Source organism: Prionailurus bengalensis, chromosome D3 (genome assembly GCF_016509475.1).
Source record: "Prionailurus bengalensis isolate Pbe53 chromosome D3, Fcat_Pben_1.1_paternal_pri, whole genome shotgun sequence".
Lineage (NCBI taxonomy): Eukaryota > Metazoa > Chordata > Mammalia > Carnivora > Felidae > Prionailurus > Prionailurus bengalensis.
The window spans coordinates 90,385,877-90,413,638 of record NC_057356.1 but is presented as its reverse complement, the minus strand read 5'-3'; the positions used below and the strand labels follow the sequence as shown (position 1 = coordinate 90,413,638).

The following is a 27,762-nucleotide window of genomic DNA, read 5'->3' as shown; positions in this document are numbered from 1 at the left end:
GGGCGCCTGGGTGGCTCGGTTGGTTAAGCATCTGACTCTTGATTTTGGCTCAAATTCATGATCTCAGAGTCATGAGACTGAGCCCTGTATCAGGTTCCATGCTGACAGCGTGGAATCTACTTGGGATTCTCTCTCCCCTTCCCTCTGCCCCTCCCCCACTCACTCTCTAAATAAATAAATACATAGCTAAATAAAATTCCACCATTTATTTTACATTTAGGGAAGTAAAGCAGAGAGGGTTTAAGTGGCTCACACAATGAGCAGGACTAGATTCCAGACCCACTAGCTCCTGGTTCAGTGGGCTTTTCATTTATCAATTTTCCCTTGTTTTTCACAAGTTTCCAATGGTTTCAAACATGTGTTTGTCTGAGATAAACATATCTACTGAAAATAAAAATGGCTTTTTATGCACTATTTCAAATATTCTTGTTCTATTTACCAGCCACACAATTCCATTTCTGTGTCTCTTCTACTTTTGGTTCTTTATTTTCTATGAATCAACACAATGGCTAACTATAGACTAACTTGATTCTTTTTTTTTTTTTTAATGCTTTTCATTGTTTATTTTTGAAAGAGAGAGACAGAGAATGAGTTGGGGAGGAGCAGAGAGAGGGGCAAACACAGAATCCCAAGCAAGCTCCAGGCTCTGAGCTGTCAGCACAGAGCCCGATGCAGGGCTCAAACCCATGAACTGTGAGATCATGACCTAAGCTGACGTCAGATGCTCAACTGACTGAGCCACCCAGGCGCCCCCTGACTTGATTCTTTCAGTTGGCTTTCCAACCTTTGGACTGCCCTTTCGTTTCATATGCCAGCATACTTTCTAACTTTCTGGAATAAAACCTTTATGTAAAGTACCCTAAGAGTTAAAAGTTACAGTATCTGTTCTTTCATTTTCTGAATATATTAACCCTGATTTGAAATCTTATTCTGAGGACAGATATTCTAAGTATTGCCTTCTCTCATTTTTAATTAAAGTTTTCTGCATTTTTACATGGCCTTCTTATACAAGTTTCAAATACTTAGATTTCGAAGTACTACCCCCCCAACATATTCTCTTTACCATTTTTGTCTTCCCTCTTTCCCAAAAGGTAAACTTGGTCTTTCCTTAGGGTTGATAATATATGGATGTGAGAAGAGTGAGTTGTTTTTTTTTTTAAGAAATATAATTTTCAAAACTATGAATAAAATATTTCAGAATGGCATATTAAGGAACTTATTTGGTATTGTTGGGAATTCAAAATGTATTACATGGGAATTCAGAACTAGACCAGTAATTTTGACAGAACTGAAACTTTATTAGTGTGATATCTATGGTTACAAAGCTTTGTATAAGAAAGGAAGGACAGGCAAAAAGTCAGCTAAACACTAGCAATCTGGAACATGTGCTTTTATACGTAAGCGGGGCAGTCTGGGTAGCAAAGAGTACCTGTAGGTAAATGTCAGCAGACACCTTCTATCAACAAGCGCAGGTAATAATAAATTAACGGTAAAATTAGATATTCCCATGGCACATATAATTAAAACGTGGTCACTGAGCAAAAGCTCCCAAGAAAGAAAATTAGTGGACAAAGGATCATGAGCAGAATTCGCTCTTGTGAATAGTTAAAGCTGGATAAGCAAAAAGGAGAAGTGGTAGAAAATACTACCTTCCTTAAGACAGCAAACATTCCCTTCTTTGAAAAAAGGAGATCGGTAATTCGTGCTTCTGACAGGCTCCTGGTCCAGTGCCCGTCAAGAGCGTGGGGTCCTGGGTTCTATTGTTAGCTCTGCACTTGATTATTCAACCTCAGAATTCTCTCTCTCTCTCTCTCTCTCTCTCTCTCTCTCTCTGTGTTTGGTGGGTAAATTTATAGCATTTTTCTGTGTTCTTGTGTGACAGACTCAGTAAAAAGGAGAGGGGGTTGAAAGGTCATTGGAAGAACCTGAGAAAGGAACTGAATTGGAAGGCAGTGGGGACAAAGGGCTCCGGGGAGAAGGGCCACTGCTCGCGGAGAGGCTGGAGTGGCAGGAGCTTGGTCCCCATAAGTGACCGCGGGTCCTGCCCACCTGTCGCTCGCCCGCCCTGGGGACTGAGCCTGGCCAGAGTCTACCGCTGCGCTGTGGGCACCGGGGCCCTCCCTGCGAGGGAAGGGAGGGGGAGGAAGGGGGGGGGAGGTGCAGGCACAACCACACCGCAGGGGGCTGCTCGGCACACCTCTCCCCCTGCAGCCTGTCCTGAGCACCCATTACTTTCAGGTCTTAAAAATTTCCCAGATTTATTTTTTAATATAAATGATGCCATTTCACATCACACCCCATTGAAGTACTTTATGTACCTTTGCCAAGCCCAGCTCTGCCGCAAACGATACTTTGAAATTCCCAAACGAGCTGCAACCAACAAACAGCTCAGATGAGGCTGGCATGGAAAACATCATGAACTTGGGCCTTCTTAATTAACAATATTTTTAATTCTCCTAGGTCACATGAAACCAGTGATGATTCCGGCTAAAATTAGGCAATACAATTCAGCAGGAAAAAAGCAAACTACATAGAAGAGCCTTGTCTAAAGGACCAACAAAACTGCTTTCCCCCCTTTTTCAAGATGATGCAAATAAAGAAGAAAAACATAAGGTAATTTCCTGGAATGCCGCCTTCAGCACAGCCCAGTTTGGGACAAAGGGTGGGACAGGAGAAAGTCATCTATTAGGTGACCAACAATGGCCTGCTTCTTGTGCTAATCAAACTGACAAGCTAAACCAGTTAGGCTACTAAGCCTCACTCCAAGCACTAAAACAAAAACATCTTCTCAATAAAAAAGTGATTTGAGAACTCTGATAGTATTAAGCAAAAAAGCCTATCGGTTCACATGATTAAGCTCACCTAAAAGAATTAATTACAATGTACTTAAAGAGTCTCACTCTCAAAGATTTCAACATAGATTACTTGCTCAAAATTGAAGCTTAAAAATGGTCACATTATTTTAGTCATTATTTCCAGGGGATTTTGTTATTGCTATTTCTTTTGAAATCTGATTTTTTTTTCCTGCCACACTTATGCTTAAATCATTTCTTATATTTTATTTTGAATGCTTCTCTAACGTAAACCAAAACACTAAAAACATATTCACTTTAGCTTCAATCCAAAAGAGCAAAAGAAAATGAGAGGCATATAAATTATTATAAAATATGCATTAATGTTTTCAATATACTTGTTTGAATATGTGTTTTCTTCAGAACTAAAATACAAAGTAAACAAGGAAATAAAAAGATTTAAATTGGGGTTAAGATACTTCTATCTGATGGTTCACATTTTTCCACAATGGACAAAATAAAGTAGTCTTCTGAAAGGGAGAACTTGAAAACTAAAAGTCAAATGAAACATGCTTGACAAAAAAGAGAAATTCAAAGAATTTGTTTATTTTTCCCGGGGCCAGGACAGAAAATAAATTCCATAGTTATGGGACTCGCATGATCCTTCAGCTCTTATAGTAACCTGGCTTTGTGAAATTCAAAACCTCCATATTTATTCACACTCATTCACAAAACTTAAAATGATTCTCTAATTTGGAATAAATGGATTGATATGGTTCTTTTTCCTTTTTCCATCTTCGTTTGCTATATAATATGTTTCGTTGCTTTTCTCGTGTACTTGCTTTTTGTGGTATACTCCTAGAAAGTGCAGCTTAAATATAAGTTAACTAATAATGTCATAAAACCATCTTCACGTATCAGCCCATACCTTAGGTAATGACTAATGTGGAGGCGAGGGTGTTGTGGATACTGATGCACAGCAGCACTGTCTGACTTCAGAAGTGAAATGGAGTGTAAGGGGGCCTGTCGCTTAGCTGTCATTTGTAGGTTTAAGGTGAGCAGGGGAAAAAAAAAGCCAGAGAGGCAGCTCTGAGATTGGGAGGCTGCAAAAACCAGGTTGCATTGAAAAGAAAACCAACAGTGTAACAGAGCAATGTTCTTTAAGACTATTTTAATCACTATGTTACTAGTATAAAACCTTGCCTGCTTAAAAGGGGGGGGGGGGGAGAAGATTAGATTAATGACAAAATCATTTTAAAAAATGGACAAATTAAAACTAAAGAATTAGACTCATCTGACATTGGTATTCATGAAGAAGATTTAACAATATTATAAATAAGGTTAATAAAAGGCGGGGAAAATGAAGTCTTTATGGAAAATGCTGCATACTGTCATCAGCTTTTAGAACATGAGTCAGGAATTTTCTCTTAAGACTTTACTTTTTTCAGTTTTAGAATTTAAGTTGCCACACACTTCAATGATATTTAAGCTATGACAGTAGTTTTCTAGGCAATGGACGCTTCCCTTTCATAACGCAGAACTCTTCTTTTCCTCAAATAAGCCTAAGAAAATGGGCAAGCTGTTTGTGAGGGAAGGAAAAAACAGAGCCAGCGCAAACTGGAAGAAGATGTAGAAACGTATTTGCAAAACACACCAAACCATTCAGTTGGTCAAAATAGATACATATTTTTTTAGCATCAGAATTTCCACTAAATCTTTCGCGGAAATAAATTCCAGCTCCCACTTTCAAAAATATCTCAACAATATGCATTTAGTTCCGATCCACATTTAAAGTCTAGGGTCCTAAAGGCAAGGGACTACACCTTACAGTGTATTTATTCCTTCTGGGTTAAAAAAGTAATTCATAAAGTGTCTGCTTTCACCTGGTATATGCTAATATAGAGAGGTTGTAAACAATCACCCGAGGAATGCAAATTTTAAGCACAGAGTAAGCACATGAACAGGAAGTCCAGGGTTTCTGGCAGTTCTAGGTAGACCAAGGACTGCGTTTCTGTCAGGGAAATACAGACGGAGACAAACAGAAAACAAAAACAAAAACAGTGTGCACTCCTAATTTTTCCTCATCAACTGCAACCAGAGAATGAATTCATGATCCCCAAAGCTAAGACTGTTCTTGGCTACATTTGAACACTGGTGTGGCGCTCAAACCATTTCTTTCAAACTCCTTTAAAACTAAACATAGGCTTTCCCCCCCTTCTCTGCTAATTACACACTTTTCTGTTAAAGAAGCAAGGCCTTTATTGCTCATAATTTCAGCTATCACTTGCTTGGGTATCTTCTCAGATCAATAGCGTATAGTTAAGTGGAAGAAAAGGCTAAATGTGATTGCTATTTGCAAAGCAAGGATTAATTTTTAGATTTTAAGTGCTCTTGTGTTTCATGTTAAAATATTAAATTCAAGTCACAGGTTCAGAGGAGCTACGCATTCAGAGCCTTTTGTTAAATATCTGTCATTTTTTAAATCTTGCATACTGGCATAGGTTATAATGAAATCTAGTGTGCATTCTGCAATTTTACAGATTCCAGTGCTGGTGGCCATACATCTTTGATGGCAAAACTACATGGGTTGTAGCACCATAAAAATCAATAAATATTAACCTTTTCTGGCACTTTGTGCACGGATGCTTTATCAATTGCTGTCAGGTAATAGAACAGTCAGTGATGAACTGTATTTCTCAGCTAAGGAATCCATAACAAATTTAGAAATCAATGTAGATTAACACACTTTTTAAATAAAAAAGAATCATCAATGAATTTTATTTCCTATAAAAAGAACACAAAAGCTAGTAGTAGTAGGCTCACCTTCTCAGTAGGTGCCTTTGGTGGGACACAGATACTCACACAGCACTCTAATCCAAGGACTAAATGTTTTATACTCTCTCCGGCTCCACTTCTATAATTATATGGATTAGATATAACCTGCTTTCAGACTTTTGGTATAACATGCTAGGAAGTGGGAAAATTTTTATTCCATTACAACATCCTATCTTGTTTCTGTTAGCAATCCACATTCTTCCAGATGAGCTGCAGATAATATCTAGTACAATCTTGTAAAGGTTTGAAATAAAGGGGAAAACTGTTTGGTTAAAACCAGGGAGTCATTTTATGCCCTGAAACCCTCCTTAAAGTCAGTTCATCAGTGACACTTCCGCTCTGATCCCACGCCACCTGCAGGGCCCTACTTCATACAACACTGGTCCCCATGGCACGCACTGTGCTCGGCAGAACAAACCACTGGCCAGGAGCCTCGAAAGCCTGCACTAAGGGCTGCGTTCTACTCACTTTACGGTGCACGTTCTGGTTCTCTCGCGACTTTTAAGTTTTAGCTTGGTAGCTGTAGCTCAATTTCACTGGACAGTTCAATGTATTGATAACTTATGAGGTACATGCGAAACTAAAGCGTCTGACTCGGGCATTTAAATAGCAAAGTGTAACACCATTTGCAATCTCACTCATCAGTGTATCCATGTCTGCGCCTTTAAGGAGGCCACACATAAAGGTTTTCATGGTCCAGTTCCCTTAAGAAATACTGTGAAGTTTCCATAGGGCAGCAATTCAGACAAATAGCTCAGTCGTCAGACGGAAACGGAGTGCTCCGTACATAAGGTAACAGCTGTGAGTAAGAGAACTCTGATGCGCTAAAAGCTCTATTAACATAAAATCTAAAAGTTAGCTGTGCAAGAAAATGATTTTACACTTATCATTCTTTCAATGACATGTATATCTTTAATCTCGAGATAAATCGCCAAAAGAAAAATCAGAATTCTTATGAAAATAACAATATGCTAGTTACAAACCTTTGGTTGCAAATTTTAAAATGGCTTTTTTGGTGGAAATAATTGTAATGAATTCATTTTTGCAATAAATAGTAACTGTTACGCCTGATGATTTCCAAAGTGACCGCTTTGGGGGTACAATTAGGGAAAATCTTTAAAACAAATTAATAAATAGTAGATCCTACAATGGGATCTAATACGCATTTATTCCTCAAAGAGGGGTTGCATTTCAGAAGATGTTGGAAGAAGATGAAAAAACATTCGGATCACCCAAATGTTTCAGTGTGTCTCTAGGATCACACTCGAAACTTGCCGGACGGAGGTCCGACCCCCGTCGTGGCCACAAGGAACAGCAGATACGCAGGGGGCGCTCAGCTCACTGACAGGGCCAACACGTGGCCCGGAATCACCACGGGGGCCGGCAGTGACCTACCAAAATGTGCTTCAGGCTCAGACACAAAGTGCCTCATGAAACGCGTGTTCTGAAATGGCCAACTTTTTTTTTCTTCCTTTTTAAACTTAAGATTAGAAAGGTTAGAAAGATTTTTACACACCAGTCAAGGGAAGTGCTGTCTATTTTAAGTCCAGCTTGATTAGCACAATGACAGGACCAATCTGGATTCCCTGATCCCACAGCTAGGTCACGGGGAGGGACATCTCCCAGCCTTTCCCCAGTGTGTGTCACCAAGCTTCAGCTAAGATAAAAAACAAACTGAAAAATATAACATCTTGATAGATCATCCAAGATTAAGATGACCTCCTAAAGACAACTGTGATGATGTTAATTTTTCTCAGCTACCAAGCATCCGTGAGGCTTCAATCCAGTTTCCAGACTCCAAAAAAGCCCACTTTCCTTTCTGCAGGGAAGATGTGTGCAAAGAGGAGTCGGGTGGACGTAAAAATCACAACCTCCTTTTTCTCTGTCGTTTCTACCAAGAAATAGCTCATAGCCTCAGTGTTCACCAGCCCCACGGAGTATCCATATCCAGAAATGGAGATAATTGTTTTCAGGTTGACAGATTTTATTCTACCATCATCCTGCCATCTTGCAGCAAACACAGAGAATATGAAGAAATTCGTATAAGAGGAGGGAAACGGTTCCAGCCCCAGAATCGCTTTGTTGACTTTCTACATGAAGGAGCATAATAATCATCAATAAACATCACCATCACCATCATTATTGTTTGGGAAATTCTCCCTTTATTAGTGGAGCTCAGCTTTAAGGCTGTGTATTCTCTCATCAAACAGCATCTTTGCTACCATGCAGCTTTACATCGATGTCATCAAGTGTAGGCTTCACATAACAGGAAATAAATGAAGGGGAAAAAAAAAAAAAAAAACAACCCGGTAAACTCATCTATACTTAAAGCAGGAGTAATTTACCTGCATAACCTAGTTAATGCCACTCCGGGCAACTCTGATTTATTCTGATTTACTACAACCCTATTTGTCTTCGGTGTATTCAAATACTCGCTCACCAACCCTCACAGTACAGTGTGTGCGTCTGAGTGTACCTGTGTATTTGTTTTTGAGTTTCTTTCCATGCCTGGAATGCTATCCTAAGCTTTCGATCAATGGGTCGTTAGCGAGAAAACCTACTGAAAACTCTTGCTGCATGAACGCAGGTCCCCACAGAGCACATGTGTTCAACCAGTGAGCCCCGGGACCCAAACGGCCGAGGGACACGCGCGAGTGACAGCAATGCGCCACCATGGGGCCGAGGAGCGTGGTCGTAGGCGCTGAAATGCACGTGCTACCGACATGTGAGACAGCCTCAAATCGGTGGTCAGGAGTTCGGCATGGAGATCAGCCAGCACTGAGGGATCAGCAGAAGTCTCTGCAGTTACCAAGTGCGTCACAAAATCACCGCAAAACAGCGTTAGGGAAAGTCACGGGCAGAGAGCGTGTCGGGGTAGGGAAGCCTCGGCCCCACTGCGTTGCAAGAGGGGGAGTGACAGAAACAGACCCCGCTGGCCGCAGGCCCTCGCTGCCCCTTCCCCTGCCGCGATCCCGTGCCTCCCCGTCACCCCGAGCTAACAAAAGGCATTTCTGTGCAAATGTTTTGAGAGAAAAGTACATTTTATACACATGGTGCAAGGAGCCCAATTAGGAAACAACCAAACAACCAAAGAAAATACACTACATTCCAGAAGTGCACACTCCCCCCTCCTCCTCACCTTCTCCCCAGTAAGACTGGGCAGTGTGGTCCGGTTTTGGGATCAGGGGGCTGGAGGAGAACAGAAGGATTTAGATGCCGGGGGCACAAGCCTTCCCTGGGTGAGCGGTATGCGCAGACACCTGCTAAGAACGGACTCTCCTATTACGACAGTCCCACCAAGTAGGGCTCCTCACGTCAGGGTCCGGAAGGAGGCACGGGAGAGCCGGCCTCGTGACGAGGTTCACAGTGGGGCATACCACGCCTGCCACGTCACTCTGTCCCTGCACCGGTTTTCCGTTTTCCTTACCACAAACTCCTCCCCACACCTTCAAATTCTGCCTCCTCCTAGCATCTCGGGCCTCCCTGGGAGTCTCTTCGAGCAACTTGGAGGGGCCCCGCCCCCGCCCCCGCCCCCCCAAGGCCTTCAGGAAAGGTCAGTCCCCTAGGTAGCTCCCCAGACACACACCGTCCTAAGAGTTCAAGGAGATGTCCCCAGAGCTATCGCAAGTCCTACTCGTGACAGCGGGTGACTGCCAGCCTCTCTTAGGGCGCCAAGCCCTATAAGGGCAGGGGTCACGGTGTCCTGTCCACAACTCCCTCCCCGCACAGGACAAGGGGACTGACACATTTCCTCTAATGTTCAGGATCTTGGGGGAACCTTAGCAGATGACTTAACTGGCAAGGACTGTTTAAGAAGCACTGCAGAGACTTGATGTCATCTAAGAAGCTCATTCTCATGATGTCCATGACCAGATAGGTTTCTAAACCCATTTCATACATGACATGCACCACCTAAAGGTGACAGCTAAAGGGGTAAGTTTCACAAGGTCATACCGCGAGCGAGTTTCAGAGCTGACTCAAAGCAGCCTGATCACATTATGAGACGACTCTCGTTTCGTTCTGCTGTGTGTGTGTGTGTGTGTGTGTGTGTGTGTGTGTGTGAACCATCCCATGCCGGCAATCTTGACAGAACTGGAGAAGAGAGGTCTATTTCCTCAATTCTGATTACTGAGGTCTTTAAAATCGTGTTAACAGCATTCACTGCCTTCCCTTCTAATGATAAAAAGCAACTCGTTGTAGGAAATCCAGAAAAACCTGTGCTGTTAGAGCCATCGTTTTTTTTCCTAAACAAGTACATATGTTAAAACAATGAAATGGGGGACGCTCTCAGCATATCATTTTCAGATCTTGTTAGAGGCTCTTAAATTACAGAATATATGTTTGTCATGAAAACAAACCATGGCAATCCTGAGATATATAAAGAAAAAATGCACAGGATCCATTCACCATCTAAACGTACCCCCTGAGACGGCTGATACTAAGTTTGCTATACGTTATCTACATGATTCTTCATGCTCACACAAGTATACATGTAGGGTGAGTTCTTTTTCCTTCTGGAAGAACAGGCATAGGGAACACGATACTTTGCGATTGCTTTTTGCCCGTAGTCACCTATCACAGGTCAGCACGCAGACATCCAGCTCGTTGACAGCCACGCATTTGACCGTTGTCTGCACAGGCCCCTCCTGATGGGTGTTAACATGGCTTCCAGTATTTGACCATTACGATGACTCACAACAAAATATCCTCATACATCCGTGCATTTATTCCGTAAGAACGACGCTTTAATAGAATTGCTGAGATCGATGGTATGTGCCTTTTATAATCCAACAGCATTTTTTTAGCAAATCATTCTCCCACCAGTAATATATGAGATTTCTAGCTTTCCAAAATATGTTTCATCAGTGGCCATTCCCAACCTTTTAAGTTCCTGCCAATGGTTAAAAATTGGCATCTTATTGTTGTAAAGTACTCACAGCTAGTGAGGTTAAATATCTTTGCACATACCTACTAGTAATCTGCATCTTAAAATGCCTATTCAGATTTGTCTTCTGAGAAAAAAAATCAATTTGAAGGAGGTTTTGGTACACTAAGAATAGTGACCTTCTGTGGGCATACTAATTATACTAATCCTGTATCCACCTTATGTGCTGCAAATATTTTCTCATAATTGATTGTGAAGTTTTGTTTACTTTTTTTCCCTTTTTGGTTCTGTTTTCTATGTCTTCTGTAACCATGAGGTTATACAAATATTATGAAGTTTGTTTCCATCATCACTTGACTATGTAAGAATTTGAAATAAAAATGTAATTCATGTGAATGTTTTTAGACCGAAGATATAATACCTTTCTTAATTATTTGACATCTACTTCTTTGTCTTTCTCCTTCACACTTCAATTATTAGGTGTCTGGCGTTGATAAATAAAAGATTTGAAAACACAATTAGTTGTTTATAGTAATTGTTCTATATTGGTCTTCTGATGTCAGATTATTATTGAGCTAATGAATGCCATTGTATATAAAAAATCTACTTGTTACCTTGTACTTTGTTTTAAATAGAAAATACCACAGTGATTATGTCAAATATATAAAGATCTAATAATGAAGGTCATTTTTCTTGCATTTCAATTCTAATTTTTTAATATATTCACTCTCAAGAGTCCAGATTACAGAATAAAAAATAATGTGAAAGAAATGGAAGATGTGGAAGTCTAATGGATATTTTAGGTATGCATGTTTAGATAAATGTCTACATGCCACACACAATAGAAATTATGCCCTAAAATAATAAAGAGATAACACAGGATGCCAAGTCAGAATTTCAGATACTTCATTAATCCCTCTTCTGGATCAAAGGTATCCCTACACCAGCTTATATTCACAACCTTGGATCACGTCTCATCCTGCAATGTCAGTTCTGTCTCTGTGGTCTAAATGATTATTTTCTCTCCTTATAAAAATAACCTAGCCAAGGACAAGGGGGCTAGCAGTCTTTCTTCGGTGGGGTGCCTACCCCTATCCCTATTTTGCTTGGTGCAAACACAGGCAAGTTCCTTTGTGGATGGATCATTTTCTAGAGGTCATTCAGACCATAATTTCAGGCCCTCGCCACTATCCTGATGGTCCTTCTTAGGAAATTAGACCCAGTGGGAACGTTTTCTCCCTCTGCTTAGTCTATGGGTCAGCATTTTCCTTGTCTTGTAGTTCTTAATTCCCGTAAGTGGCAATTATTTAAGACACAGTTAGAGAAGGTGCAATCTACATTCATCCAATAAAGCCTAAATATTAAAAAGGACAGAAGATTTCAGCATGGTTACTAAGGATAAATGGGACAGCATTTAGCATTTGAAAGGTACCGACGAAGTGGTACAGGAGTAAATGGATAAAATTTAAAAAAAAAAACACAACAAGATTAAGAGGAACTAAAAGGGCATACTATGTGTCAAGGAGACAGAGCATCTTAATTATAAAAGGTTAATATCACAGTCAGCATCAAGAAATAGGTAAAAAAAAACACTCTAATAAATATTACGTGAAAATCCGCCAAAGGCAGCTGATTCAGAAAGTCTAAATTTTATATTTTTAGGGAGCATATGATAAAAGTTAGTTAGATTAGCACTGTGGTCGAAAACACTCTTAACCGCGACACCATATTCGTGCTAAAAGAACATGATGCTTGGGAATGAAATCACCATGTTTGGGGAAAGGCATACCAGAAAAACTATTATCGCTGCACAGACATGATAGGTAACTGCATCCTAAGGTCACAGGTTCTAAAAGAAGCCCAAGGAGGAAGGTTAAGAATTCTGAATACTCTGTGGCTCATTCATGAGGACACCGGTGAAACTGCTGGGATGGAGAAAAGAGGGGTTTAGTTAAAATGGCCACACACTAGTGAAGCACAAGGCAGAAGTTCCGACGGAGAGTCCTGCAGGGAACAGCACAACATGGCAGGGCAGTTGTGGACACTGGGGGTTATGACGCCGGCAGGCGGGCACGTATGGTGTTGATCAGATATACCACTTCTTCCCATGGTCTATGCGTAAGAGCAGGTGAATGCCTGTGAAGTTCTAATAACTGACTTAAGTCCATTTATGTTCTTGAAGTTTCAAAACTTAATCTTTACGATTTAGTCTTCAATTTAACTCATCATCTGCCTGGTATATCAGAAAGTAGTATTTTGCCAAGAAAATCCAACATGTGATGTGTGTGAGACACAGTAGACACATTAAAAACTTCTGGGCTGAAAGTGAACTTTCACCCAGAAAACCGGACTCATTCTCCTAGGACCACTCATAAGGTTTTAAGTTCCACAAAAGGTCTACTCTCTACAATAAATCCTTTTGTTCTTTAGCTCCCAAAATGGTTCTGATTTTGTGATGGAACCCTGACCAATGAAACACTTCTGAGATGGGGACATTTCCGCCAAGTATCACGCGTGACATGGCCACCTAGCATAAAGCAGCAGCACCAGGGCGGTGGCCCCGAAACCAGCCGCTCCACGTTGCCTTCCCAGATGTCAGGTCTGGTCAGGCACTTCACCTCACGGCCCCCTCACCAGTCAACGGGCAATAACAGTAGCACAGGGTGTTTTGGAAATTAAATGAGATGATACTCTCAAAAAAAAGCCCAGTCATGTGGCAAATTGAGTGCTCATATGTAATCGTTACTATCGCATATAATATGGTCAATTATTTAGATTAAAATGGAATGAATTCAATGTTTCTTTTTAGATCTTTCCTATACTCTAAAGAGGAGAAAAAAATTATTGTTAAAGAGGCTTAATAAGATTAAGTCAACTAGAAAAGTATTATGACAACTCACTGGCTTCCAAGGTTCCTCAAATTCACTATTTCCCTCTTGCCTGGGGCCTGGAATGTTCTCTCCCACTTCACTCATACACTCTCTCAAGACTTAGCTCTAAGGCAGGAGTCTCACCTAGTGCCTTACTCAGATCACTTCCCCCCGTGCCTTCCCCAAGCACCTTCAACCTTTTCTCTGTAGACCTTAGAGAGCAGTTGGGTATTTATTAGTGTGGTCGTTCAATTAATGTCCATTCTCCACTAAATCAATAACCCCTACTAAGGCAAGGACCAAGCCTGTGTTGCTCGTTCTTTTGTCTCTGACGTCTATAGCACAGTGCGCTGGGCACACCGTGGGCGGACAAAGTTCTGCATTTGTTTGGTGGCAATCTGGTGGGCCCGAACGCAAAAGTAGTCGCAAATTTCCAAACGAAATTAATCTCTAGTCACTTCAGAACTTTAAAAGGGTGTTTTGCAACACACTAAGAAGCAAAAGAATATAAATCTCATGAACTCAACGAAGTTTACAAAACCTGCCCACTAAAAACGTTTAAAAATTACCGATTTAACTGTTCGAAGATATGACTCAGAAGTTGTCAGCAGAGAGAGTGAGAACGCTTTTCAGCAACCATGTGGAACTATTCAGGAAAGGTTAGACCCCTTCGATTCTGATATCAGTTGGTGCCTCACTGATCTGGTTCTACGGGGTGAAATCCCATAAATGGGAGCAGTGTGGCACAGCTTTCTAGAATTCTACGGTTTTGGGTTTTACATCAAGATTCGTTTCAGAAACAAGACTTGTGGCTGGCTTAGCAGCAGGGGGAAAGAACCACACACTTGAGGAAATTTCACAGAACTCCCATTTGCTCAGGAGGCAGAAATAGTGGGTAGGGAGGCTGGTCGTGCCCTTCACTGCATGGAAGGTCAGGACTAACTTAGAGGGACACCGATAACGGCACGGACATACAAAAATGGAACGTAACTAAATATACACACGAATTGAGTGCCCGCATAAATCAGTGGGTTACACTTTGAGTGGAACTCAAAACCTGTAGGCCAACCACACTCAATTTTACCTGTATTATTATGATAAGCTGTTGTTTCTTATATGTTGAGTGAAAATGATTATACATAAAAACGTAATAGGTGAAAATGTAGACACATCTTAATGCCTATAAGATGAACACACCCAAATAGATTCTGCCATAAATAATAAAAATATACAGCGCTGGATTTCAAATGTCTTTTTCAATGTAAAAAAAAAGGACATTAAAAATTTGGTATGCACAAACTGAACATAAAACATCTTAAGAATGTCTTTCTAACACATTTTCTTAGACACAGATAGAGAAATTGGGGTAAAAAATAAAATATGTTAAGTATTATAACAGAATCGTATCTAAAACCAGAATTACCTCTTTGGTAAAAGATTCATGACCTAAAAGCATACATCGTGGAAAACTTTCCTCATTACGTACAGGGGAAAGGTCAGAAATACAGGCAACGATGATGTATTAGCGTAACATTAAAGTCCAACAGAAGAAACCTGAAGGGTTGCCGGGCCGCTTTCGAAGGGCCGGCTTGTTCCATTTCTCTCCACCTGCAGCATCTTGCGGCACATTCTCTGCAACCGGCAACTCACCCCCATCCCAATCCCCTTCGTGGACCCAACGCCACTTCTGCCTGCTCAGCGTCCAGCCGTCTGGCTTCTCACCTCCGACTCCTCAGCCCTTACAAAGCCAAGACCCTTCTCCTCGCCTTCCCGCACCTCAGGTTAATCACGACAGCTGTTTACACGGCACTTGCACAAATGGTAGCGCCTTTCCATCCCGGTAGCAAACACGAAGTTTAAGAGGAAGAGCGCTTACAAGTTGTTAAATAACAGTACAAGTAAGTGTGCACAAGAGGGACCACATCTGGCACCTATTCTCTCTGGTCCTTGGTGTAAACGTGAGATCTGCTCTGTCTGAATATCAAGGCTCATCTAACAGAGCTGAATCCTGTCGACGGGTTATCTGTAAAACACCGAGAAGTACCACAGTTCAGTGTTGACTGCATGCGCCAGAAAAATGTCAATAGATTCAATAAATAATTTATGTCGATAAAGAAGGTGAAAATATGATACAGTAACTGCCTGATAATGAGAAAGGTCATGAGATTGGTACCTTGTAAAGAAATAAATACTATGAAAATAAACAGTGCTCTAAACTTTCAAGAGAACTACCTGAGCATTTTCACATCTCTGTCATTTTATATTAAGAAAGTCTTTAAAGTAAACAGTCTATTTATTAGAAACAGTCTTGTTTCTAATCACCAGACCAAGGTATATAAATGTGAATACGTAAGTTATGCCATCAATCCAGGTCACCTGTTAATATAAAATATAACTTGGAATATCCACTCTAGTCACTCAAGAGCAGCACCTACTGGCACAATTATAAAGAACCCAGAAGACACAGAGTGATTTCAGTTCAATACTGTATTAATTAAATACTTACAGAGAACTTAATATATGCCAGGCACTATTTTAAGTACTTTACAAATATTATTTAATCACTGCAAGACATTTATCACTAAAAGAGATTAAGTGACATAAACCTTACTCCAAGATTCAAGGATCTACTTTGGTAGTCGGAGACACAGATTCTATTTAAAGCCAACAGAATCCAAATCTGTCCCCGACCAACATCTGGAAAGAAGACGGTAGGTACTACAGTTCATTCTAACATCGTGACCCAGACAACAAACATGGAGGAAATCCTGAAAGGCAGTTCCCCCTCAAAGGAGTTCTCTCCCCTAAAAAGAAAACACAATTTTATATTCCATGCAACATGAATAATCGAAACTAACTGCAAAGGAGTCTTGCCTCTTCCTTTTATAAACAGGAAGTCACTTACATGAGGTTTTTATTTTAAGCATGCATTAAAATTATGATTTTTCATAAGACGAAAGAATGACTCTGTGCCAATCACACTGACATGCTACTCAACAAATGGCACTAATAGCTGTGACAAGAGTGAACCTGTCTGAGCAGAGCTTTTTAAGAAGTATCTAGACCAGCCATCAAAACCATGATTTTATCTAGCTGGGGCGCACGCTATATTCTGCTGCGATAAAAGCTATTAGGTGATTTAAGTGACTACTTTACTATGATGGATTTTCATCTATTAAAAGAATGTATTTAAGTGTTTTTAACCTTAGTTAGAAACAGGAAAAATGGAAAATAAAAAGCGTAAGCATGTCTATATATGCTAAAATATTTTGCTTCTTCATATTTTTCCTGAATAAATTAACTTTGCAAATTTATTCAATTGATTTATATAGTTGAGATGCTGATTAACATGTATCATATGACATCTTTTTGGTCTATTTAATTTGAAAGTCTCACGCCAATTAGCATAATTTCTGTATTAACTTCCCCATTTTCATTTTCCCATCCCAATCAACTCCCTTCCCTAATGACCCCTCACCAACAGAGACACCTATTTAATATTTTCTACCATAGCTACATGTAGGAAATAGAGAAAAGATAAGAAGAATTTTTTTTGGTATTTGTAACTTAACACAATTTTTATCTGTGGTAAAATACATAAAGTTTACCAACTTAACCATCTTTAAGCGTACGGTCCAGAAGTGCTACATATATTCCCAGTGTTGTACAATCAGTCTCCAGACTTGCTCATCTACCAAAAGTGAAACTGTACATACTAAGCAACCCCTCACATCCCTTCCCCCCAGCCCCTGGCAACCATCATTCTATGTTCTGTCCTCAGGAATTTGACTAACTCCATGGACATGGAATTACACAGTATTTTTCTTTTGTGTCTGGCTTATTTCACTCAGCATAAGGCTCATTTATGTTGTAGCAGGTGTCAGAATTTCCTTCTTTTTAAGTCTGAGTAATATTCCAATGTATGTATTATATTATATATTTTATATAATTATATGTGTATTACACATGTTTTATAATATATATGTATAATAACGTATATAATCTAACATATATTTTCTTTATCCATTAATTCGTTGATGGGCATTTGGATTGTTTCTAACTTTTGGCCATTGTAAATAATGTTGTTATGAGTGTGATCTGCTTTCATTTTATATATACACACACAGACACACACACACACACACACACACACACACTCAGAAGTGGGAATGCTGGATCAAATGGTAATTCTATTGTTAAGTTTTTTGAGGAACAACCATACTGTTCTCATAGCAGCTATACTAATTCTCTACACCCTTGCCAATACTATTTTATTTTTCGATAGTAGCTATTCTAGTGGGCGTGAGGCAGTAGAAATAAACTTTTAAAGTGGCTTCTTAGCTAGTAAGAAAAATATGGTGAACTCCTCTAGGATTTTGATGGTTTCCTGTCTCACATTCATGTCCTCCATCCATTTTGAGTTTATTTGTATGCATGGTGTAAGAAAGTGGTCCAGGTTCATTCTTCTGCATGCCGCTGTTCAGTTCTCCCAGGACCATTTGTTGAAGAGACTGTCTTTCTTCCACTGGATGTTCTTTCCTGCTTTGTCAAAGATTAGATGACCATATAGTTGTAGGTTCATTTCTGGGTTTTCTGTTCCAATGATCTATGTGTCTGTTTTTGTGCCAGCACCACACTGTCTTAATGATCACAGCTTTGTAATATAACTTGAAGTTTGGAATTGTGATGCCTTCAAGTTTTGGTTGCCTCCAAGATTGCTTTGGTTATTTGGGGTCTTTTCTGGTTCCGTACAAGTTTTAGGATTGTTTGGTCTAGCTCTGTGAAAAATTCTGGTGGCATTTTGATAGAGACTGCATAAAAACTGTAGACTGTTTTGGGTAATACAGTCATTTTAACAATGTTCTTCCAATCCATGAGCGTGGAATGTTTTTCCATTTCTTTGTGTCATCTTCAATTTCTTTCATATGTCTTCTGTAGTTTTTAGAAGACAAATCTTTTACCTATTTGGTCAGGTTTATTCCTAGGTATCTGATGGGTTTTGGTGCAATTGTACATGGGATCGATCCAACCTCCTTGACATTGACCACAGCAAGTCCTTACTAGATACGTCTCATAAGGCAAGAGAAACAAAAGCAAAAATGAACTATTGGGACCTCATCAAGATAAAAAGTTTCTACACGGTGAAGGAAACAATTAACAAAACTAAAAGGCAACCTTTGGAGTGGGAAAAGATATTTGCAAATAACAGATAAAGGGTTAGTATCCAAAATCTATAAAGAACTTATCAAACTCAACACCTAAAAAACAAATAATCGAGTTAAGAAGTGGGCAGAAGACATGAGCAGACATTTTCCCAAAGAAGACATCCAGACAGTTAACAGACACATGAAAAGATGGTCAACATCACTCATCATCAGGGAAATACATACCAAAGCCACAATGAGATACCATCTCACACCTGTTAGAATGGCTAAAATTAACACCACAAAAAACAAGAGGTGTTGGTGAGAATGTGGAGAAAGGGAAACCCTCTTACACTGTCGGTGGGAATGCAAACTGGTGCAGCCACTGTGGAAAACAGTATGGAGGTTCCTCAAAAAGTCTGAAAAAAAAGAACTACCCTACACTCCAGGAATTTCACTACTGGGTCTTTACCCAAAGGGCACATAAATACTAATTCAAAGGGAATATGCACCCTGATGTTTATGGTAACATTATCAATGAGAGCCAAAGTATGCAGAGTTGAAATGTCCATCGACTGATGAATGGATAAAGAAGACGTGGTTTATATACACAATAGCACATTACTCAGCCATAAAAAACAATGAATCTTGCCATTTGCAACCACCTGGATGGAGCCGGAGTGCATTATGCTGAGCGAAATAAGTCAGTCAGAGAAAGACAAATGCCATATGATTTCACTCATATGTGAAATTTAAGAAACAAAACAGATGAACACAGGGCGGGGGGACAAAAAGAGAGAGGGAAACCATAAAACAGACTCTTAACTACAGAGAACATAGAGTTACTGGAGGGGAGGTGGGCAGGGGGCTGGGTTAGATGGGTGAAGGGCATTAGGGAGGGCACCTGTGATGAGCACTGGGTGTTGTACGTAAGTGATGAGTCACTAATCTACGTCTGAATCTAATATTACACTATATGTCAACCCACTGGAATTTAAATCAAAACTTGAATCAAAAAAAAGAAAAAAGACGACACAATACGAAACTATTTATCATGAGGGCAAAACTAACCAGAGAAGAATTTTATTATAAGCAAAAAGTGAAAGGCCTTTCTTATTCAATAATATAAAGGATCAAGGAACAATAATTTAACTGGCCACTATATATTCTGTATATAAATATGCATATCTCCACTTTATTTGTTCATAAGGTTTTTTTTTTTTAAATGATTGATTTTTGTAAAAATACCAGGCACAGTAACCTACCCTAAGTCATACAGTCATTCAGGAGAAGGACAAGATGGTGACAAATCAGAGAGATTGTCAATGAGTTTATGTTAGATCACAGAGGAATAAAGAGCTTGGGTATGTGAAATCGAAGGAGAATATATATATCCAATTATGGGAATTTTAGGATAAAATTTAAGACACATCCACGCATAATTTTAGAAACTGCTATGGTAGTAGAGAGGAAACAAATAGACTCAAAGAAATACTGCCAACTGATTTCATCAAAAGTGCAAAGGCAATTCTACAGAAAGAGGGTAGTGTTTTCAACCAATGTTGCTAAAAAAAAAAAGAAAAAGAAAAGAAAGAAAGAAAAAAAGACACTTCTATGAACACCAAAACCCTCACGTTATCCAAAATTTGGAAAACGTATGCCTCACGTTACCCAAAATTTGACTCAAAATAGATCACAGATTAAATATAAACTACAAAAACACAAAGCTTCTAGAAGAAAATACAGGAGTTAATCTTTGCAACTTGGGTTAGGCAAATAGGTTTTAGATACTGTATCAAAAGGACAACCCGTAAGGAGAAACGTGAATAAACTGGACTTTGTGAATAACGTAGTCCCCTCTTAGCCATGGGGCATATGTTCCAAGAACCCTAACAGATGCCTGAAACCACAGATAGTAACATACATTTTTTTTCCTGCCACACATACATACCTGTGAAAACATTTAATTGATAAATCAGGCACAGTAAGAGATCAACAACTAGTAAAAGAGGACAATTATGACACTATATTGTGATCAAAGGTACGTGAATGTGGTTTCTGTCTCTCTCTGAAGGTCCTACCGTGCTGTCCTCGCCCTTCTTGTGATGACGGGAGACGGTAAGACGCCCGTGTGATGAGAAGCAGGGAGGTGCGTGACGCAGGCGCGGTGAGGCAGCGCGAGGCTCCTTCCGACGCTGCCGCAGCAGGAGGGCCACTTGCCTAGAGACCACACTGACCGTAGGCCAGCGAAACCACGCGAAGTGAAACGGCAGGTAAGTCGGGGGAGGCTACTGCCTTAAAAACGGTTTGTTGGCGAGAGACAACGTTAAGAGGAAACAAGGCGGGGCGCCTGGGTGGCGCAGTCGGTTAAGCGTCAGACTTCAGCCAGGTCACGATCTCGCGGTCTGTGAGTTCGAGCCCCGCATCAGGCTCTGGGCTGATGGCTCGGAGCCTGGAGCCTGTTTCCGATTCTGTGTCTCCCTCTCTCTCTGCCCCTCACCCGTTCATGCTCTGTCTCTCTCTGTCCCAAAAATAAATAAACGTTGAAAAAAAAAAAAAATTTTAAAAAAATAAAAAAAATAAAAAAAATAAAAAAAGAGGAAACAAGGCAAGGCACAACCTGAGAGAAAATATCTGAAGATCATGTATCTGACAAAGGCCTTGTGTCCAAAATACATGAAAAACTCTTAAAGCTCAGTTACCCAATGAGACACTTCAAAAGACACTTCATCGAAGAAAATACACAGATGGCAAACAACCACTCATAATCAACATCATTAGTGATCAGATCAAATTAAAACCATGAAATACCACGAAACTCCTATTAGAATGACTTAAAAAAACCGACAACTGTAAGCGCTGGCGATGAGGCGGGACAAACGGAACTCCCAAACATTGCTGGCAGAAACAGAAAATGTGTAGACGCTTTGGAAGTTTGACAGTTTTCTTTAAAAGTTAAATGCACACATACTGTATTGTCCAGGCGTCTCAATCCCAGCTATTTACCTGAGATAGATGAAACCTTACATTTACACAGAAACTTGTATGTGAATGTTAACAGCAGCTCTGTTTATGTAACTGCCAAAAGAGTAAACGACCTAGATGTGGACTGTCATCAGGGTCCTGACTTGCATCTCCCTGACAAGTAATGATGTTGAGCATCTTTTCATGTGTTTCCTGGCCACTTCTATATTTTCTTTGGAGAAATGGCTATTCAGGTCCTCTGCCTGTTTTTAAATTAAGTAATCTCCTTGGTTACTGTTGAGTTCAAGGCATCTTTATATATTCTAGATGTAAGTCCCTCATCAGGTAGATCTGCAATTTTTTTTCCCCATTTTATGGGTTTTCCTTTCATCTTCCTGATGGTATTGTTTGAGGCACAAAAGTTGTTAGTTTGAAGAAGTCCAATTTATTTTTTCTTTTATTGCCTTAGCTTCTGGTGTCATATCCAAAACACTATTGCCCAACTGAAGGTCACAAAGATTAGTTCATATGTTTTCATCTAAGGGTTTTATAGCTTTAGTTCTACTTAGGTCAAAGACAATTTATGTTTTAGATAGATCGATAAAACTGTGTATTTATGGCAATGCAGGGGTTAGTATGCACACATACATTTCCTACTTCTGTCTGCTGAGAAAGCCCACAAGCCAAGGGTGCATGGAAGCAATGAGTACACATAGTGTGCATACCTTGGTTTCTAAATACCATTCTCCAATAAAAGAAACCAAAGATCCTTAAAGAAGAGGATGATTTTAGGATTAGGGCAGGCAGAACACCAGATGACCTAGAGCACACTGTGGGGCTAAGAAAGTAAAGGGACAGTCGGAAAAGGCTGGAGCCCATCAAAGGACACAGAAGCCCAACCAGGAGAGCTCGCGGTGGCCAAAGCTAGAAAATAAATAACGATGCTGAATCGTAAACCACAGAGTATAATAAATTCATACTGGTAAAAATAAATTGAATAAGAAATAATTGGGAGTGAAAGGACAGATATTCCTTAAAGAAGAATTCCAATTAAACGTGGAAGGAACGAGGGAAAGAGAATATTACTGCTAAAACTCCAAGGTTCCTGTGATAGGCAAGATCCACTAATGAATGTCAAAATTAGTGGGCAAATGCTTGAGGAGAAACAGGTTATTTGCATAATCTGAAAGTATCTCCCCTGAGATGTGAATTAATTAAAAAGGAGAAAACAGTAAGTTTGTGGTGGAGAAATATGGAGAGACCACCTCACTCAATGGATCCAGTTTACACCGCCCACCGTAACACACCCTGACGTGCCAGACGTCTGCTCTGCGAGATGCTTAAAAACCTTACCAGAGGGGCGCCTGGGTGGCCCACTCAGTAAAACGGCCAACTCCAGATTTCAGTTCAGGTCATGATCTCATGGTTCGTGGGTCTGAGCCCCGAACCTGGCAGTGTGGAGCCCGCTTGCGATTCTCAATCTCTTTCTCTGCCCCTCCCCCGCTTGCTTGCTCTAAGTAAATAAACAAAACTTAAAAAGAAAAAAAAAAAACGGAATCATGAGTAACATCAGACTACTGCAATACAAGAACATTCTACAAAATAACTGATCCATATTCTTTAGAAGCATCGAGGTTATCAAAGATAATGAAAGACTGAAAAACTGGCACGGACTGGAAAAGACCAAAGAAACACAGTAAAGGGCATGTTGGTTCCTGAGCTGAGTTCTGGAACAGAAAAACGGAAGGAAAACTGGTGAGCTGGGAACGAAGAACGCAGCTTACGAAATGGTCTTGTGCCGACACTAATGTCTTCGGTGTTGGTAATCGTATCATGGTCGTATCTGACGCTAACATTTGCAGAAGCTGGACAAAGGATATTTGGGAACTCTGTACTGCTTTTACAACTTTTCTTTGAGTTTAAAATTATTTCAAACTCGGGGCACCTGGGTGGCTCAGTGGGTTAAGTGTCCGACGTAGGCTCAGGTCATCATCTCATGGTTCATGAGGTCGAGCCCCGTGCTGGCCTTGGTGCTGACAGCACCTGGAACCTGCTTCGGATTCTGTGTCTCCCTCTCTCTCTCTGCCCCTCCCCTGCTCACATTCTCTCTCTCTCTCTCTCTCTCTCTCTCTCTCTCTCTCTCTCTCAAAAATAAACGTTAAAAAAGCTTTTTTTCAAATTATTTCCAAAATAAAAACTCAAAATAAGGAAAACCCGCTAAATGGCAATGTTGCTCAAAAAAAAAAAATCGCAAATGATTGATAACATGTATTTTACATCTTCTGAACTAAATTTCAGTACTAATGAAAGAGCACACCTAAATTTCCCCCATAACCCAAAGAACCTGTACATGATTTTCCCACAGATGGTTTCAGCGGGAACGGTAACAATTATGCCACGTCAGCAGGAAGACCTGCCCACACCTACCTTGTTTCCCTCGTATAAAACTGCATTTTACTCAGGGTCAAGATACAAATGTGAGGGTGTGCAAATTTTTTAAATATATAAATTATATTGAATTAAACAGTTGATAAAGGTCTATATAAAAACAAAAGCCACATCAATTACCTGATAAAATCATACCGTACCCACTATAACTTTGTACAATCAATTTTTTCCCCCTTAAAATTTTGATAAATGAAGTTGTCAGGGGGGATAAGATCACAATTTTGTTTTCTCTTTTTTTCTCTTTAACTATTTTAACTTTCAGAATTCAGTTCGTGAACGCTAGCCTCGATAAGATCACAATTCTGCTTGCTGATGAGGTACACACACTGTCATGTGCCTGTATAACCTTGCAGCAGCAAGGAAAGAATCCCTAAGCAAAGTTTTAATGTGGCTCCGAATTACACAGCTAATTACACTTAGCGAGGCCTCCCAAGAAAGAAGAGAGTGGAGTTCTCACTGGAAAGAAATTAACCACTACTTTAAAACTTCTAAGATCACACAGGTAGGGGATGGGGCTGAGTCCTGTGAGGGCCTGAGATCTACCACAAAACGATGAACTGAATGGATTTACATGAATTTTACATTATCTCCAGCCAGTTGTATGAGGTGTTACTAACAAAAGCTACATTTTAATGGTGTATTCTGACTTTACCTTAAATGTTGTGACTGCCTTTGAGGACTTCACAAAACATTAAAATACATACTAGGAAGGACATTATTTCAGGATCATATGCGTTTTTAAAGACAGTTTTAAAAATATAAAGCATAATAAATAAGAATAGAAATAATTCAAGTTAAGCGGTAAGTTTCTACTCTGAAAAAAGGCTTTCTGTCAACCTTTTCGAACCCTCACTGCAGACGTATATTCAGACTGTCCTGCCGACATATGGATGGACCGCTAACACACAGGCACGTCCGTGGCTGAGGCTCGTGACTCAACAGCAACTTGAAATAAACGCGAACAATCGTTTCAGCCCTTCCGCTCTAACTTCCTGCCATTAAAACAGCAACAACAAAGCCCACTACCTTTCTCTTTTAAAGAAAATCTCAATATCGCGGTGCCTGGGTGGCTCAGTCAGTTGAATGCCCGACTTCGACTCAGGTCATGATGTCACGGTTCGTGAGTTCGAGCCCCACATTGAGCTCTCTGGTGTCAGCACAGAGCCTGCTGTGGATCCTCTGTCCCCCTTTCTCTCTGTCCCCCTTTCTCTCTGTCCCCCTTTCTCTCTGTCCCCCTTTCTCTCTGCCCCACCTCTGCTTGCACTCTCTCTCTCAACAATAAACATTTTAAAAAGTTAAAAAAAAATAAAGGAAATCTCAATACCAGTAATAATTTTCAAAGCTCTCTCACAGGCATGATTTAATCTGATATTCAAAAGAAGGGCTAAACAGTGTTACTCATTTTCCCGTGGAGAACACAGACCCAGAATGGTTGAGTGACTTCATTAGAGTCACGCGTCTGGACGCGTCAGAGTCAGGATGCTAACACCAAGTTCACCTGGCTGACACTTGCCCCCACTGTCTGCCGGGCTCCGTGCTAGGCAGCACAAGTACAACTGTGAAAACATTTACCCCTGGTGGTTCTGTTGATGCGTTATATTATACATCTCACTTCCTAGTTCCTGTTTCCAGATTATCTGAAGTCTTAAAACTCCAAAATTTTAAGACTTCACGATAATTTCATTAACTCACAGATGCCGATTCTGTTTCGAGCTCCTGTCCGTGCAGGATTACGGAACTGGAAAACTCCTGGGAGGCAGTCAGGCATGGACTGTGGTCGGCCGCACTGTCGTTACTCAGCCTCCTTGGGCAAAGTCAGCATCTCGGAGACCCATTTTTAAGAAATCGTTACCTTGGGAATAACACCTATAAAAGAGCTTTGTTTTGAATTAATGGCTCGGTGAAAAGTTTGGTTTCTTTGTCACTGCAAAGTCACAATGCGACAATGTAAAGTAACAGCGTTCTTTAGTACGACGCACTGGCCACCCCAAACAGGAAAGCACGCCGTGGACAATCCGGATGCGTCTCCAACAGTGAGGACGCCCTACTGCGGGAGAGCAGACCAGAGAGGGAGCACGGATGTCCCCAGCCCTGCTCCGCAGGGATAAGCGGACAAAGGAAGTTTTCAGACGTACCAAGGAAGAGTCAGAACATTTATTCCTAAGCAGACTGAACTAAAAAATATTTTAAACTGTATAATTAGAAGGTTTTGAAACAAACTATTTCAGTATATTATTCAATAAAAGAGAGACGGCCATGAGTTGAGAGGGTCTGCTTATCAGTAACAGTGTGTTTACCGACAAGTAGCCACAAACGAGCAAGTCTCTTACTGGAAAAGGCTGGTTGACGAAAAACACTGCTTTGGCATGAATCACCCACTGACTATACAGTATGTCAGGGAGTCAGTTCTAAACTCAGGGAATCCGACAGGGCTGAGAGTGAGAAAGACAGCAAAGGGAAAAAGCCAGTGACCACAACATCAAACCTGTCCTGCAGAGAGGGACGTGGTGGACATCACCTTCCAGAAGGCACCGGAATGTGTAGACAGGAGTTAGAAAGGAACAAAGACATTTAGCAGCAGTTAAGAAAAACAGTAAATTAACCCATGGGTGATGTCTGAGGTTAAAGAATCAAACTGCTGAACTGTTAATTATTTTAGGAAGTCTTTTGTTAGTAGTGAAATATCAGGAGACTGGAAAACAAGGAATCCAGTCTGAAGGTTAAAAAGAAAGAGGGTAGAGGCTGAAAATTATAGAGCTGCTAGTCTAACATCTATATTAGGAAATAAATTTGAGATGATACTTATGGATGAGCTTAATGATACATTTGGAGAAGTACAATTTAATAGGAGTGAGTCAGCATGGATTTACCAAAGGCAATCATGTCAGAAAAAATTTCGTTCCTTTTTAGGTTGAAGTAATAATTGGTTTATGTAAGGAGAACCAATGAGAAACTGTCAGGATTTTCTAAGATTTTTTGGACCTCTTCATAAAATGAATTATTGTACAAAATGTCATGACATGTGTCAGAGCACCAACTAACAAAAGGGGCTGAAAGTAATGGGGTTAAAAATAGAGGCCCCACAATCTGGGGAAAACTACATTCTACAAGGCTCTGTACATCAGAACGCTAATGTTTTTAATTAATGATGAAGAAAATCTTTTATATGAGAAAATCTGAATATTCCGCTAAATGAGAGGGAATGGTTAAGGTACAAAAGGCTACAGATGTTTTATCTTAACCGTGATAGATTAAGCAAAGGGGCTCCAGGGTGGAATATGAAATTCAATCTGCCTAAATATGCACTGATACACTTGGAGAGAATTACAGAATCAGTTAAGTATAGTTTAACTGGTACCACATTAGTTAGCATTAGAAAGGAAAGGATTTGGAGTTTTGATAAGAGTCAAACTTTCACATTCTTATTCTTTATAACTGGGTAAGAGGAAAATGCTATGGAATGCAATTAAATAATACATGTTTTAAAGAATTAAAAAAACTGATTATCTTAAAGAATAATATGAAAATCCCACTTTGTGAAGAGAATAGATCTGTGGGCTATCATATTGCACGCGTCATAATCCAATGTACATTTTTAAATGATGAAGTCTTAATAAATATATAAGAACTGATGAAAATCGCATCGATTTAAATAGGATTTGTTTAAAAAACACCCAACAATAAGCAAAAACTAAAGGAATTAGAGACAATACCATGTCATCACTTAATGTTTAATTTCTCCTGAATAGAGAACATCACTTGATCGTTGTCTTTAGACAACATGTAAAACATTTACACACTTCAAGCCCCAGCTTCTCAGAGGA

General features: G+C 40.1%; 1 protein-coding gene across 1 annotated transcript in view; it reads right to left on the bottom strand.

The window, feature by feature from the left end:
* The window catches only part of ZNF407 (zinc finger protein 407), a 456,451-nt gene that overhangs the window by 110,354 nt on the left and 318,335 nt on the right, over positions 1–27,762 (bottom strand). The window lies entirely within an intron of this gene.